This window comes from Rhinopithecus roxellana, chromosome 9 (genome assembly GCF_007565055.1).
Source record: "Rhinopithecus roxellana isolate Shanxi Qingling chromosome 9, ASM756505v1, whole genome shotgun sequence".
In the NCBI taxonomy this organism is placed as follows: domain Eukaryota; kingdom Metazoa; phylum Chordata; class Mammalia; order Primates; family Cercopithecidae; genus Rhinopithecus; species Rhinopithecus roxellana.
In genome coordinates, this window is record NC_044557.1 from 62,241,545 (window position 1) to 62,254,473 (window position 12,929).

Consider the following 12,929-nt stretch of genomic DNA (forward strand, 5'->3'; position numbering starts at 1 on the left):
TGCCCTTCACCTGGTGGAAATGCACCCCCAGAAAATCACTTAGCAGAATAACAAGGAGACTTACGCTGCTGGAGTAGAACAATGGACAAGGATGAAGGGGCCCAGGTTCTGGTACAGGCTCTGCCCTCACTGTGCTCGCTCAGGGTCCTTGCCTATCATGGGGCCTTTGTTTCCTTGTCTCTGAAAGGAAAGGCTAGATCAGATTAAATTAAACAATCCCTAAGTGCCAGATATGTGCAGGGGAAATGTGCTGTAGGAATGAAAAACAGAAAAAAGAAAAAAACAGCCAAAATTTCAGCTCCAGTCCTCAAGGAGCATGCAGTCTAGTTGCAGTTGGTTAGCCATGGTACTGCTCAGATAGAGCTTAAGGCCCCAAGGGGGGCCGAGTGACACCCACTTCTTTTGGATTTAGGAGGCTAAGCCTCCAAGTCTCATCTCATCCCTCCCTGACTTGAGCAGTCTCAGGTTGGAAGTGATGTCACCACGGAGATTTCACAGCCAGAGGAGGGCCTGAGGACCCCTTCTTCTGCCACTGGTTATTGCTATAGTATGGAGCCTCTAAGTTCATACACTCCACCAAACACTCAAGAGTGCGGGGCAGGACGGGAGGGGAGTACAGATGGTCAAGATGCCGCCCTGGCCTGAGCTGTTGCCCAGTGCTGTTCTCCCTGTCACAGTCAGGCCAAACAGACCTCAGCTGGGGAGCCCAGAACAGAGAGAAATCTTAGTGAGTTGGTGGGTGTCACTGTCTGCTGGAGGGCCACTGTGGGAGGCAGTGAGTCTGGGGTTCCTGGAGGCATCTCCGGACAGCCTGGAGCCTGGATAGTGGGACAAGCAGTTTCCCATGAGGCCTCAGGCCAGAGGGTGGTCTTGGCGTTAGCATCAGGCAGATGCTGGGTCTCACACACAGCGCCTCTCCCTCCCACTCACCTGCTTTCCATCAGCCGCCCCTTTCCTTCCACATCTGTGCACTCATCATGCACCATGGCTACCTATGAATTCCCACTTGGAAGAAGCAGATGGTGCTTTATAGCCACTGGCTGCCAACTCCCTCTGGGCCCATCTTGAAGTCCCCTGTCCCTCTCCTTCTGCCTCTCACACTGGGTCTAGGAAGGCCTACCAGTCTCGTTCCCAGGAGGCTGAGCAAGAGCCCCAGTTCCAAGCCATGTTCCTCTTCTTTGGTTTCTATTTCCTTAACAGTGACCTCTCTCCAAGGGCAGCCTGCCCCAGGTCTCTCCCTCTGCTCTTCCAAACGCAATTATATGGCTATCACTAACTTAATGCCAGGACTTGGATTCCTTTAGCTCTTAGGCTGCTGCTTCTCCATCTTCCCCCACCCCCATGCCAGATTCGTTCTCTGCCTTCCTAGGGGGAGAGGAGGTTGGGGATGCGGGGTGACTCCTGTGGACTACATCTCCCAGAATGCCTCGTACTTGGCTTCCAGTTGGACTTAGCCAATGGGAGGCACCTAGAAGAGGTTAGCAGCTGGGAAGAAAGAGAGCTCACGGTATTTCTTCTCACCGATTTTCTACCCTCTCCCTGCTTTGGTGTCATGTACTGGTCTTAGGTGCTGCCCTCCATGACTCCAGTTGCCACCAGGCATCCTCTCCTCCGGAGTTTCCGTTTTTACTGGGCCACAATTACATTGTTTTTCTCCTCCTCCCTTTAGCCTTAGGGTGGTAATGACTTCCGCTGTTGCTCGTCCCCAGCGCCTCACCATCCCAGTACGTTCCCGTAACCCTGCCCACACCGCTGTAAATATTCTTTTTATGTACCTGTCTGAGCCTTCTGGGGTGAATGTGACCATACTTACCCATTAGTCTTATAGCTTTCATTTCAGAGTTTGACTCACAGCACAGCTGTGAAATTATGTAATTTTTTTCCAACAAGATCACTGGAGTGGATGCTTTGCTTTTAATATCACGCTTACTACAAGTTCTAGACGAGCGCTAGAAAGGTTAAATTCCTTGATAAAGCCAGGGGAAGAAAAGACACTGTCTCGGAGACAAGATAAAAAGGTCCTACAAGAACAGCAAGAAGTTGTTCCCATGATTGATGACATTCCTGATTCTAACTCCTTGATGAAGAGAAGGGAGGGAGAGCCAGGCTCTGGAAGAAGAGAGTGAGACAGAGTGACCCCAGGTATGCTTATTTTTAAAAGGAAAAAACACCCTGAAAGAAGCCATGTGCCTGCCACCACAAATGAACAAATGCTTACTTGTAAATTTTTACTTCAGATCTTTTTAAAAAGAAATAAAACATTACAGAATTAAAATACCTCATGTCCTCACACCAGTCCTGTTCCCCTTCCTCCCTCCCCAGAGCAACCCTCTGATGGTTTCCATGTGTCCCAGTTCATGTCTTTGTATTTTCACCGCACATGCATGTATTGATAAACAACATATAACATTGTTCCATGTTTTTTTGTTTCAAAAATGTATCATCCTATACATAATATTCTGCAACTTGCCTTTATTGCTCAAAATTGTGTATTCTAGATCTAGCTATATTGATATGTGTAGATTGGCTTCATGCCTTCTAGTTGCTGTACAGTAATTCATCATGTGGACTTATTTGTTTTACTCATATCCTCAGTTGTGGGCATTTTGTGGTTTTCATTTTTGTTTGTTTGTTTGTTTCTATAAGCAGTATTTATAAAACATGTACAGGAATTTCCCTAAGATATAACCTAGAAGAGGAGAGTTCAGTCATTGGGTACGAGTATTTGCAATTTTATTAGATGTTACCAAAATTGTTCTTTAAAATGGTTTTTCCTACCTGCTGAATTCCCGTTTCCTTGTTCACCAATACTTTGTATTGCTGTGATTTTCTATTTTTACCAAGCTAATAATGTACAAATGAATTTCCTTGTTTAAACCAAATACCCTCACTTACTGTTGAGGCCCAGACATCTTTTCACATGTATATTGGACATTCAGGGTTCTTCTGTGAGTTGTTGGCTTATAGTCTTCATTTTTCTATTGGAATCTTTGTCCTTTAAAATATTGACTTAAGGAAATTCTTTATATTTTTCGAATATTAATCCTTTTTAACTTGCTTTTTACTTTTCCAGAAGTTTAAATTTTTAACATTTTCCTTTATGATTTCTGACATTAATGTCTTATCTCCGTACCATAAAAACATTCTCTTGAGCATTTAAGTCCTTAAGCCATCTGAAGTTTATTTTTAATTGTGGTGTGAGGTAGGGATCTAATGTTTTTGTTTTTGTTTTCCACATAGGAAGCCAACATACTTACTGAATGGCTCAGTTTGTCCACTCATTTATAATGCCTCCTTTATCATAAACTAAGCTCCATTTTATGGTGGATCTATTTCTGGGCTTTCCATTCTGTTTTACTGATCTATCTTTCTATTCCTGCTCCACCCACCCCCAACTGGCTTCAGCTGAGACTGTTGCATAAAACCCATGGCTTTCTATTCTGACTCCCATCTCCAACATCAGCCTCCCCAGTTTTGCCCTGCACACATCTACTAGACCTATCTTTCCAAGAGTCATCATTGCCTAATTTATTGCATGCCCACTGTGTGCTAGGCAGCATGCCAACTACACATGCATTATTCATTTGTTTGTCACTGCCCTGTAAGTCAATGCCTATATTGCCAATCAGGACATAAAGGCTCAGAAATTGAGTAACGTTCCCATGTCACACAGCTAGTAAAAGACAAAGTAGAGCCTGGAACTCAGGTCTGCCTCCAAAGTGTTGGTGGCTCTCCATTTCCATTTTCCAGCATTCTCTACCTCTACAATCCTTCCATCTGTAAAATGGGAATATTCATCCCTCTCTCTCAGGGTTGTTATAAGAATTGTGTGAGATTAGATATGTGAAAGCATTTAGCACAATGCCTAGCCCATAATAAGTATTCAATAATTGTCAGCCAAATTTGAATAAGAAGTAGGCAGCAGTTGCTAAAAGTTTTCTTAAAAAGTCAAACCTTACCCCAGCCCTTCTATCCTGGCTTTAAAATCCCAGCAGGAGATGAGTGAGTCAGTGGGGGTGAGTGACTAGGGATAGAAGTAATCTTTGGATCGCTTCCCCTTCCACTCTTCTTCTGGTTAGAGGCTCCCAAGGGCAACAGGAAGACCAGAATATGGGAAGCTGATGAGGATGGGAAACCCTTAGAAATCATACTGAGTCCCTGCTGAACCTCAGGGGCTGCAGGCCAACCACTGTTCTGAAGTTCTGGACTTGCACAGCAAGCCTGACTATTGAATGGCCATCATGACCCAGATTTCACATCTCCAGGCACCCGGGGCTGGAGAGGGGTTTCTGCCTCCCTGTTTAGGCTGCCTGGACTAAGGCTATAGCCAGAGTCCCCTCCTCTTTAGTGACTGCCATGTCAACAAGGCAACTGTAGACCTCCCTCAGAGGAGGCAGGTGAAAGAAGACAGCCTTTCCGGGCAACTCTCTGGCTAATGGGAAGCACATTGATGAAGGAAGCCAATTTACTTGAAAAATCAGCACCAGCATGCAGGCTGCCTTTAAGGCTGGAGGATTATGGCCACTTGCAATTTTCTTGCTAACTAAAGTTTTCGTAGGAAAAGCAAACACGTATCTACACATGTACGTATGGACTTGCACACTGATTCTATTTCAGAAGCAATGGGCTGAATGCTTTGGTTGCTGGCTTTCTTTGACTCCACCACTCACATCTGCGCTGTGTCATTGACAGCTCTGGCCATGGCCCCAGGGCACTCTGCAGGGGTCAGAATAACAGAGAAAAACAGCAGTGGGGAGGACAGCACACTCTCTCCCTTGTTTTACTTGGAACTCCTGCCTAAGTCTTGCAAGAAGCAATATGTTGAATTTTAAAAGAGGCAAAAGCCTCTTTTTAAAAGTTACTGAGAGAGAAATCTGAAAGAGCTATAGCCTATCTTCCTTTGCTAGGGTCTGGCCTGGGGTATGGAGGCAGGTGCTCACTGCCATGGGAGTCCTCTGAAAACTGACTTACTTGGAAAGGGCAGGACTTCTCGCTGAAACAGTCTCTACAGTTTCTCAAAACCGGGTGGGAACCCTGGGCCCCCATAACATGTCTACATGGTGGAATGAGGGACATCCAACCCACATTTAAGATTGCAGAGATTTGAAGGAGAAGCTGTTCATTATAGAAGTATAAAGGGGCTCCCGCTCCTTGACATGCTAACACGGGAGCACACAGGTTCCCACACAAACCCCTAACATATGGCAGGTGACTTTCATATACACCCACACCTCCATGGACATGTCCAGGGTTACGTTAGGTCAAAACTAGGGAATGGCAGCTACAACTGTACCTGTGTCTCCTGCATTCACAAAAGCGTGTCAGAGCAAAGGTAAGTTCCAATAATGTAACAGCAAAGGAAATCACAATGATCATGCTTGATTGTTTGTCATAGATGAATTGTGATGGTGCCATCACATCTGATGGTGCCATCTTGGAGACAGCAGACCTGATTTCCAGCCCTGGTCCTGGCCGTAACTTGGTGACCTTAGGTAGGGCTTCTCAGAACACTGAGCTCTTCATCTGTGAAAGAGTGAGGTTGGGGCTGATGGCCTCAAGGGCACTGGAATCACTAACATTCTCTAGGTCAAGCTCCTATTGCACTTTGCGCTACTGGACATATCTGAGGTCCCTGGAAATGAGGTTGTACCAGAATTTCCAACTCTTTCAGTATTCCTGCTGGGTCCTACAACCCTTTTCTAGTGGAAGTTTCCTGCTCTCTTGATTACCAAATATCCTCTTCGTCTCCATCACTTCCCCCTAATATTCTGTCCTCAGGAAAGGATGTGATAATTGTGTGCCCACTAAGTATCTATTACTAAAGCGGGAGGAAGAATTACCTCTTAACAGAATGAAGCTTTGAACCAAAGGAGTGAAGCCCTAATTGCATAATTGCAGCTGGTGAGTTGAAGAGGAAGATACTGGGGAGTTAGGACCCTAACTACATAGATGCCTATTCTATTGCTGAAGTCTAAAACCCCACCATTAGTAACTAAGTTCTTTCACTAAAACTATTAAGGATCTTCTCCCCACAAAAGCAATGCGTTAAAATTCAGCAGTCATTTAAGGCCTTGGTAGGAAGGAGTTTTTCTGATTTTTTTGTGTGTATTTTTAATATGGGGGTTCAGGGGAGGTAAATGTGAAGGTTGGGCAGAAGCCTAGGCGGTTTAGTAGCTGGAGGATGTACGACGAATGTCCTGAAGGGGAAAAAACCAAAGGGTAGGCCTGGGACTCCTGAAAATAAGTTTCATGTGCCCTACAATTGTGATGAGGGCCTGCCTTGCACTGGGAACTCCCTTGCAGGGAGGAGGAGGAGCCCAATAAAGAAATCAGAAGGAATTCTAGACATGTTGGAGCAGTGCAAGCCTCAGTGATAAAACAAGAGGCTGTGTTGAGTCACTCCATGGAGACGGGATGTACCCCCACCCAAAATTTTGTTCAAATGTTAAGACTGATGACACCACCCATGCACCAAGAGGGTATTAAAAAGGTTTATTGCTCACATAATGAGGTTTTCTATGGAGAGCAGGGCAAGCTCCCAAGCACATCTGAAATGTGGCTTGGGCTTTCATGGTGCCTAGGGGGTGGGGATGGGGTGAGGGTTCCTGCGTGTGGGCAAAGGCTTATGTGTTGTGTGGCTTCAATTCCTGCTAGTGCTAAAGGAAGGTAAGCCCAGGTGTTCTCACCTACCCGCACAGATATGGGGCAGAAGGGGTGGGATGGATGAGGCCTCACAGTCAGACATCAAAAATGGGATTTTGATTTCTTTTTTTTTTACAAACTGGGAAGGAGCAACAAATCCACGTTGTCTCCAAGGCCCATCAAGCCTCTCCCTAACACCAGTAGCCCCTGGGAACCCTGGGCCTCCCAGGTCTTCAGTGTTTGTTGGGTGGGGGCGGAAGTGACTTCAGCATTCTCAGGCCAGTGGACCAGGAACTTTCATTCTTTTAGGACCTAGAGAGGCCTGTTAAAATATATCCTGACTCCACAGATCCCCTGACTTCTGCAGTGTGTGTGTGTTTGTGTGTGCATCCTTAGAGAACACTGGCTTTAACACTGATCCCAAGCTTCAGAGTCTTGTATAATTAAATGACTGGGCATCTTAATCAGAACAGACTCATCTTATGCCTGAAAAGCCGAAATATGCTAGAGAGGACCGGATGGCAGCTCCATAGGTAAAGACCATCATCTCCCAGCTACTCAGCAAGTGCACATAAACCCAAGGATGAGTAGGAATAAAACCAAGAAGACATAGTGGGGTGTGGGTGCAAATGTGTGCCAGCCTTCTGAGCTGGCCTCAGGGGCCACACATCATCCAGGAATGCTGACATTACCTCTCTTGTTCTTGGAACCAGCTCTCCTTTGCATAAGGCTTCGGAGTCAGATAAAATGTAAGCGTGTCTACTTAGAGTCACAGTTTTGAAATTGTAAATGGTATCAAGGAGATGAGGTCTTGGGATCCAAACAAGTCAGGTTAAATCCCATCTGGATGATCTTTGGTTGTTTTCTTTACACCTGAGTCTCAGTTTCCTCACCTGAAAAATGCAGATGCTAGGACCATACAAAATATTGTAAAATGTAGGGGTATTGTATGTGAAAGACCTTGCCAAGAGTAGGCACTTAACACTTACTATATTTTAGGAAAGGAAGGAGATTGGGAGCTCTGATGAGATCTCAGACCACTGGACCCAAAATGTTCTTAGGGTGTTGAAGGTCCCAGAGGAGCACCCAGGACAGAAAAGAAACAAAACCTACTACATTTTTACATGGTTGTTTGTGCCTGCAGGACAAGACTTGATCTTATTATTCATTGCATCCCCAGGGCCCAGCATAAAGCCATGTGTGTAGTAGGTGCTCAATAAACATTTGCTGAACTGGTGAAGGGGTAACTGGTTTATCCATCCCTCTGATCTCATCCAGTAAGGATAAGAAAGAGAAATTATCACATATCAAACACTTGCTATGTGTACTTCCCTGTACATAATATAATTTCACTCTCGCAACATTGAATTAAGTATTTATGGTCCCATTTTAACAGATGAGGAAAACCGAGGCTCCGACAGCTTTGAAATCATACTCTTAAGGTGAACTAGCTAGTGAGTGCTGGAGCAGGGCTTTCATTTGAAAGCGCATGTTCTTTCTAGGCTGCTGGATCGCAAGTGCTGTAGGAGACAGCACAAGGGCGGCACATCAGAGGGGAGCCAACAGCAGGAATGTCACTGATATTTTCTTCTTCAAACATTCACCTCTCCTCAACAAAAACACTTCCCAGATGCTTCCAGGACCTGGCAAGTCTTCAGTCACAAAGCTAGGGATAGTCCCCACACCTGCAGGAGAACAGAACTTTAGAGGCTGACCTCTCAAGATTATGCTTTTTAACTTGTCCAAGGGCCACTGCTGGAACCTTCGTCTCAGTTGCATTGAGGGCTCTAAGGCCACATGAGACAGTACTTTTACCCTATACAAAGTCCTAGGACATGGCGGTGTTACGGCTTGATTGTGTCTCCCCAAAATGCATGTTGAAGTCCGAACCCCCAGTACCAGTGGAAAGTAACCTTATTTGGAAATATGGTCTTTGCAGATCTAATCAAGTTAAGATAAAGTCATACTGAGTGGGATCCGGGGGAGGGGGTTCTTAAACCGAATGTGACTTTCTTAAACCGAAAGGACCCTTTTAAGATAAGGGAAATGTGGACACAGACGCCCACACAGGGAGGCCTTCACCATGTCAAGACAGAGGCAGAGGTTGGAGTAATGCAGTTGCAAGGCATGGAATATGAAGGATTGCCAGCTGCCATCAGAAGCTAGGCAGAGGCGAGGAAAGAGTCTCTCTAAGACTCTGGGTCTTGGAGCATGCCTGCTGACACCTTCATTTCAGACTTTTAGCCTCTAGAACTGTGAGAGAATCCATTTATGTTGCTTTAAGCCACCCAGCTTGCAGTACTTTGTTAAGGAACCCTGGGAAACCAATGCAGAGGGCTCTTCAGGGCAGCCTCCAAGTTCCAAAGCCTTATGCCTCAGCCATCAGCTGGGGAGGCCTGCGGACTCCAACGGCCAGGACGCCACAGCTGCCCTGCCCCTCCACCCACTCCTGTGAGACCAGGCACACTTCAGCTTCAAACACAGCTCTGCCCAGTGGGGTTTTTTGTTGTTATTGTTCCTAGGCTCTTCTTCCTGAACACCTAGTGGGTTTTTTTTATTCCTTAACTCTTGGCTCTGAACATCCTTCATTGACGTGAGAGATAATACAAACAACTTTCTGTTAACATAAGCACCAACATCCTCACTACTATTTATCCACTTCCCCATTATAGGCAGAGGGTCCAGAACATTGGCTCTGCTTCAGTCTGGGGAACAGAGGCTCTCGAGACTTTGTGCTGTGCACCAGGAGGAGGCAGAGCAGGATAATGAGAAGAGCATGGGTTGTGAACTCTAACAATTCACAGTCTAGCGCTGCTCCCTTCCAGCTGCGTGGCTTTGGGAAAGCACTTGGTCTCTAAGCCTGGTGTCCTCATTTACAATGTGAGAAAAATAACACCATGCTCTGGGGTTATGATGCGAATCGAATGAGATAATGTGCATGAAGTAACCAATAAATATTATCACTCTTACTCTGGTCATAATTGTTGCTATTATTTCTTCTTTATAATTAACTTCTCTGAAGTGGAATTTCGCCATGAATTAAAGCACTGTAGGACGGGAAAGACAGAGAGAGTCGGATGAGGGGAAGGAAATTCGTTGGGTCTGCCCAGCCTATATTGTGATTGAGAACAGTCCCTCCCAACAGAGCTGGTGCTCCATAAATGGCAGTTATTATTCTTGCTTTTTTTGTGATTGCTGTTTATGAGTTTCTGCTTCTGATCCGTATCAGTGCCCTTAACATCTCCTTCTGTGTCCGAGCCCAATGACTAGATCTTTTCCCCAATCTCTACTCTCCTGTAACAGGATTCTAGATCCACATTCTTTTTCATGTAAAGTGCATTTCCTCCCACCGTGGGCAGAGTGTGCTTTCTACATGACTTGGTTTGGCCAATAAAATGTCTCCAGTCATGACGCTGATAGAGGCTTAAGGTCTGGCTTGTTCTGTTATATTCCTGATAATGTCTATTGAACACTGTGTGTGCTGGGCATTGAGCTATATGTTCTTATTGCATCATCACAACTGTATAAGGCAGATACTATTTTCATGCCAGTTTTTAGATTAAAAACTGAGGCCTAGAGAGATAATTAACTTGCCCCAAGTCACACTGTAATGGACCCAGGACTGAACCCAGGCAGTCAGCTTGCCTGACCACCTCACTTCACCATGCTGCCTCATCGCTGGAGGAAGGTGGTAGAAATTCCTTCTGCCCAAAGACACAAAAGGTAATATCTGCTTCTTTTCTTTCCTCTTTTTTTTGTGAATGTCTTATATAACCTATCCTGTCATCCTTATAACCACACAGAGGTTTTATAGATGAGGGGTTTTATAACAGGCTCAGAAAACCTAAGTGGCTTGCCGAAGTCACACAACTAGTAAGTAGCAGAGACGGGATTTGATCCCAGATTTTGAATATTGGACTTCAAAACCTATATTCTTTCCATCTTTCCACCATACCACACTGTCTCCTCCCATTGTATATTGCTAATTTATGGAGGCCTCTGTTTTTCTAGATCTGAAATGGAATGATGAGTCTAGAATCTAAAATCTAGATACCCACCCACATTGGAGAAGTGTGAAAACAGTAGCATTCATGTCAAGGCTTGATCAAGAGTTTCTGTGAAGCAAACATTTGTATTACATTTTAGAAGTGTGATGAAGGGAACATTTTACAGGTTTTAGAAAGTGCAGAAGGTTGAGGATCAGTGAAGATCAAGCACTGGAATGAAAAAGCATCCTGGGAGAAGCGTGGCAGAGATGCAGGCTGTCTGGTCTGAACAACTGAGGGGTGGGTACTGGTGAGCTAAGCTGATCTGGCCATGGAAAGAGGCCATCTGTCTAAGCCAACAGTCCAGGTACCAACCACTCATATCTGGTGGCTTTATAGAATGGACAGCCAACGCCCAGGCATTAGATAGAATGCCCGAGTTCCCTTCCAACCCATTTATTCTACAAACATTCACCAGATAAGCCAGGCAGTCTGAAACATTAGTTGAAATGTGAACATTGATTTCTGGCAGTAGCTTAGCCCTGCATATGGCAGTGGACTATGTGCACTGTGTACCTGGCTAAACACTTTAGTAAATAGATCCTTCCTGCCCTTGGATGCAGTCAGTCCTGGAGAGCAAATGCTTCCTCCTCAGGAATTTTGCATGCAGTGTGTGAAAAACATCAGCTAAACCAGATGCAAGGCTGCAACTAAACCTTATCCCAGAATTCAGCTCTCTACCACGGATGTGGAAAGAACTCAGGATATTTTAAGTAAAATAAGTACTGTGTAAAGTGTATTTCATGAGAATGCAGGGGAAAATGAAAATAATATCCAGATTTCCTTGTATATACATAAAGATACCCTGGAAGGATACATGAGAAGCTAGAGGGGCTACAGAATATTGGTAGGAATGGGATAAATGGAGGTAGGGGTGGCAGGAAGACCTTATTACATACCTTACATTTTTTTATTTTCAAAATTATTAGACTGGGCATGGTGGCTCACACCTGTAATCCCAGCACTTTGGGAGGCCAAGGTGAGAGGATCACTGGAGCCCAGGAGTTCAAAACTAGCCTGGGCAACATAGTGAGACCCCATGTCTACAAAAAAATTAACTATTAGATAGGCATGGTCCACATGCCTGCAGTCCCTGCTACTTGGGAGGCTGAGATGGGAGGCTGAGATGGGAGGAGCCTGAGCCCAGGAGGTTGAGGCTGTAGTGAGCCATTATCATGCCACTGTACTTCTTGAGACAGCAAGAAGCTGTCTCAAAACAACAACAACAACAACAACAGATTATACTTAGCTAGTGCAATAAAACAAGAAAAAGAAATGGAAGGCATACAGGTTGAAAAGGAACAGATAAAATTCTCCCTCTTCAGAGATGGCATGAATAGCTACCTAGAAAATTCCAAATTATTTAAAAATGGACCCTTTCTTGGAGACCCTTTTGTAGAGTAGAATTTTAACATATAGATTCATTTAATGGTACTATAATCAGGATACTGAACTGTTTCATCGCCCCTTAAAAGCCCTTTATAGTCACTTAATCCCTGGAAACCACTGATCTATTCTTCATTCTAATAATTTTGTCTTTTCAAGAATATCATGTCAATGGAATCATGTACTATGTACCCTTTTGCAACTTTTTTTTTTTTTACTGAACATAATATCTTTGCATTCATCCAAGTTGTTACATGTATTAAAAGCCCATTCCTTTTCATTACTGAAAACTCTTCCATTGTATGGATTATGGATGCAACACAGATGTCCCTCTTTCATCTATTGGAGGACATTTGGTTTGTTTCCAGATTGGGACAATTATAAATAAAGGTACTTATTATATGATATTATAAATATTCATGTATAGGTTTTTGTGTATGCATACATTTTTATTTCTCTAGAGTAGATACACAGGGGTGGGGTTATTGGGATGTAAGTATATGCTTAACTTAATGAAAAACTGTGAAACAACTTTTCACTGGGGCTATCCCATTTTGCATTCCCACCAGCAATGTATGAGCATTTCAGTTGTTCCATATTCTTGTCAGCACTTGGTGCTATCAGTATATATTTCTAGAGACATTCTAACAGGGGTTGCAGTAGTATCTTGTAGAGGTTTTAATTTGTATTTCCCTAACGGCTAATTTTATTAAGCATCTTTCCATGTGCGTATTTGTCATTTTTATTTCCACTTTGGTGAAATGTCTGTTAATGTCTTTTGTCCATTTAAAAACTGGGTTGTTTGCTGTCTTACCGTTGAGTTTTGAGAATTCCTTCTATATTCTGGATACAAGT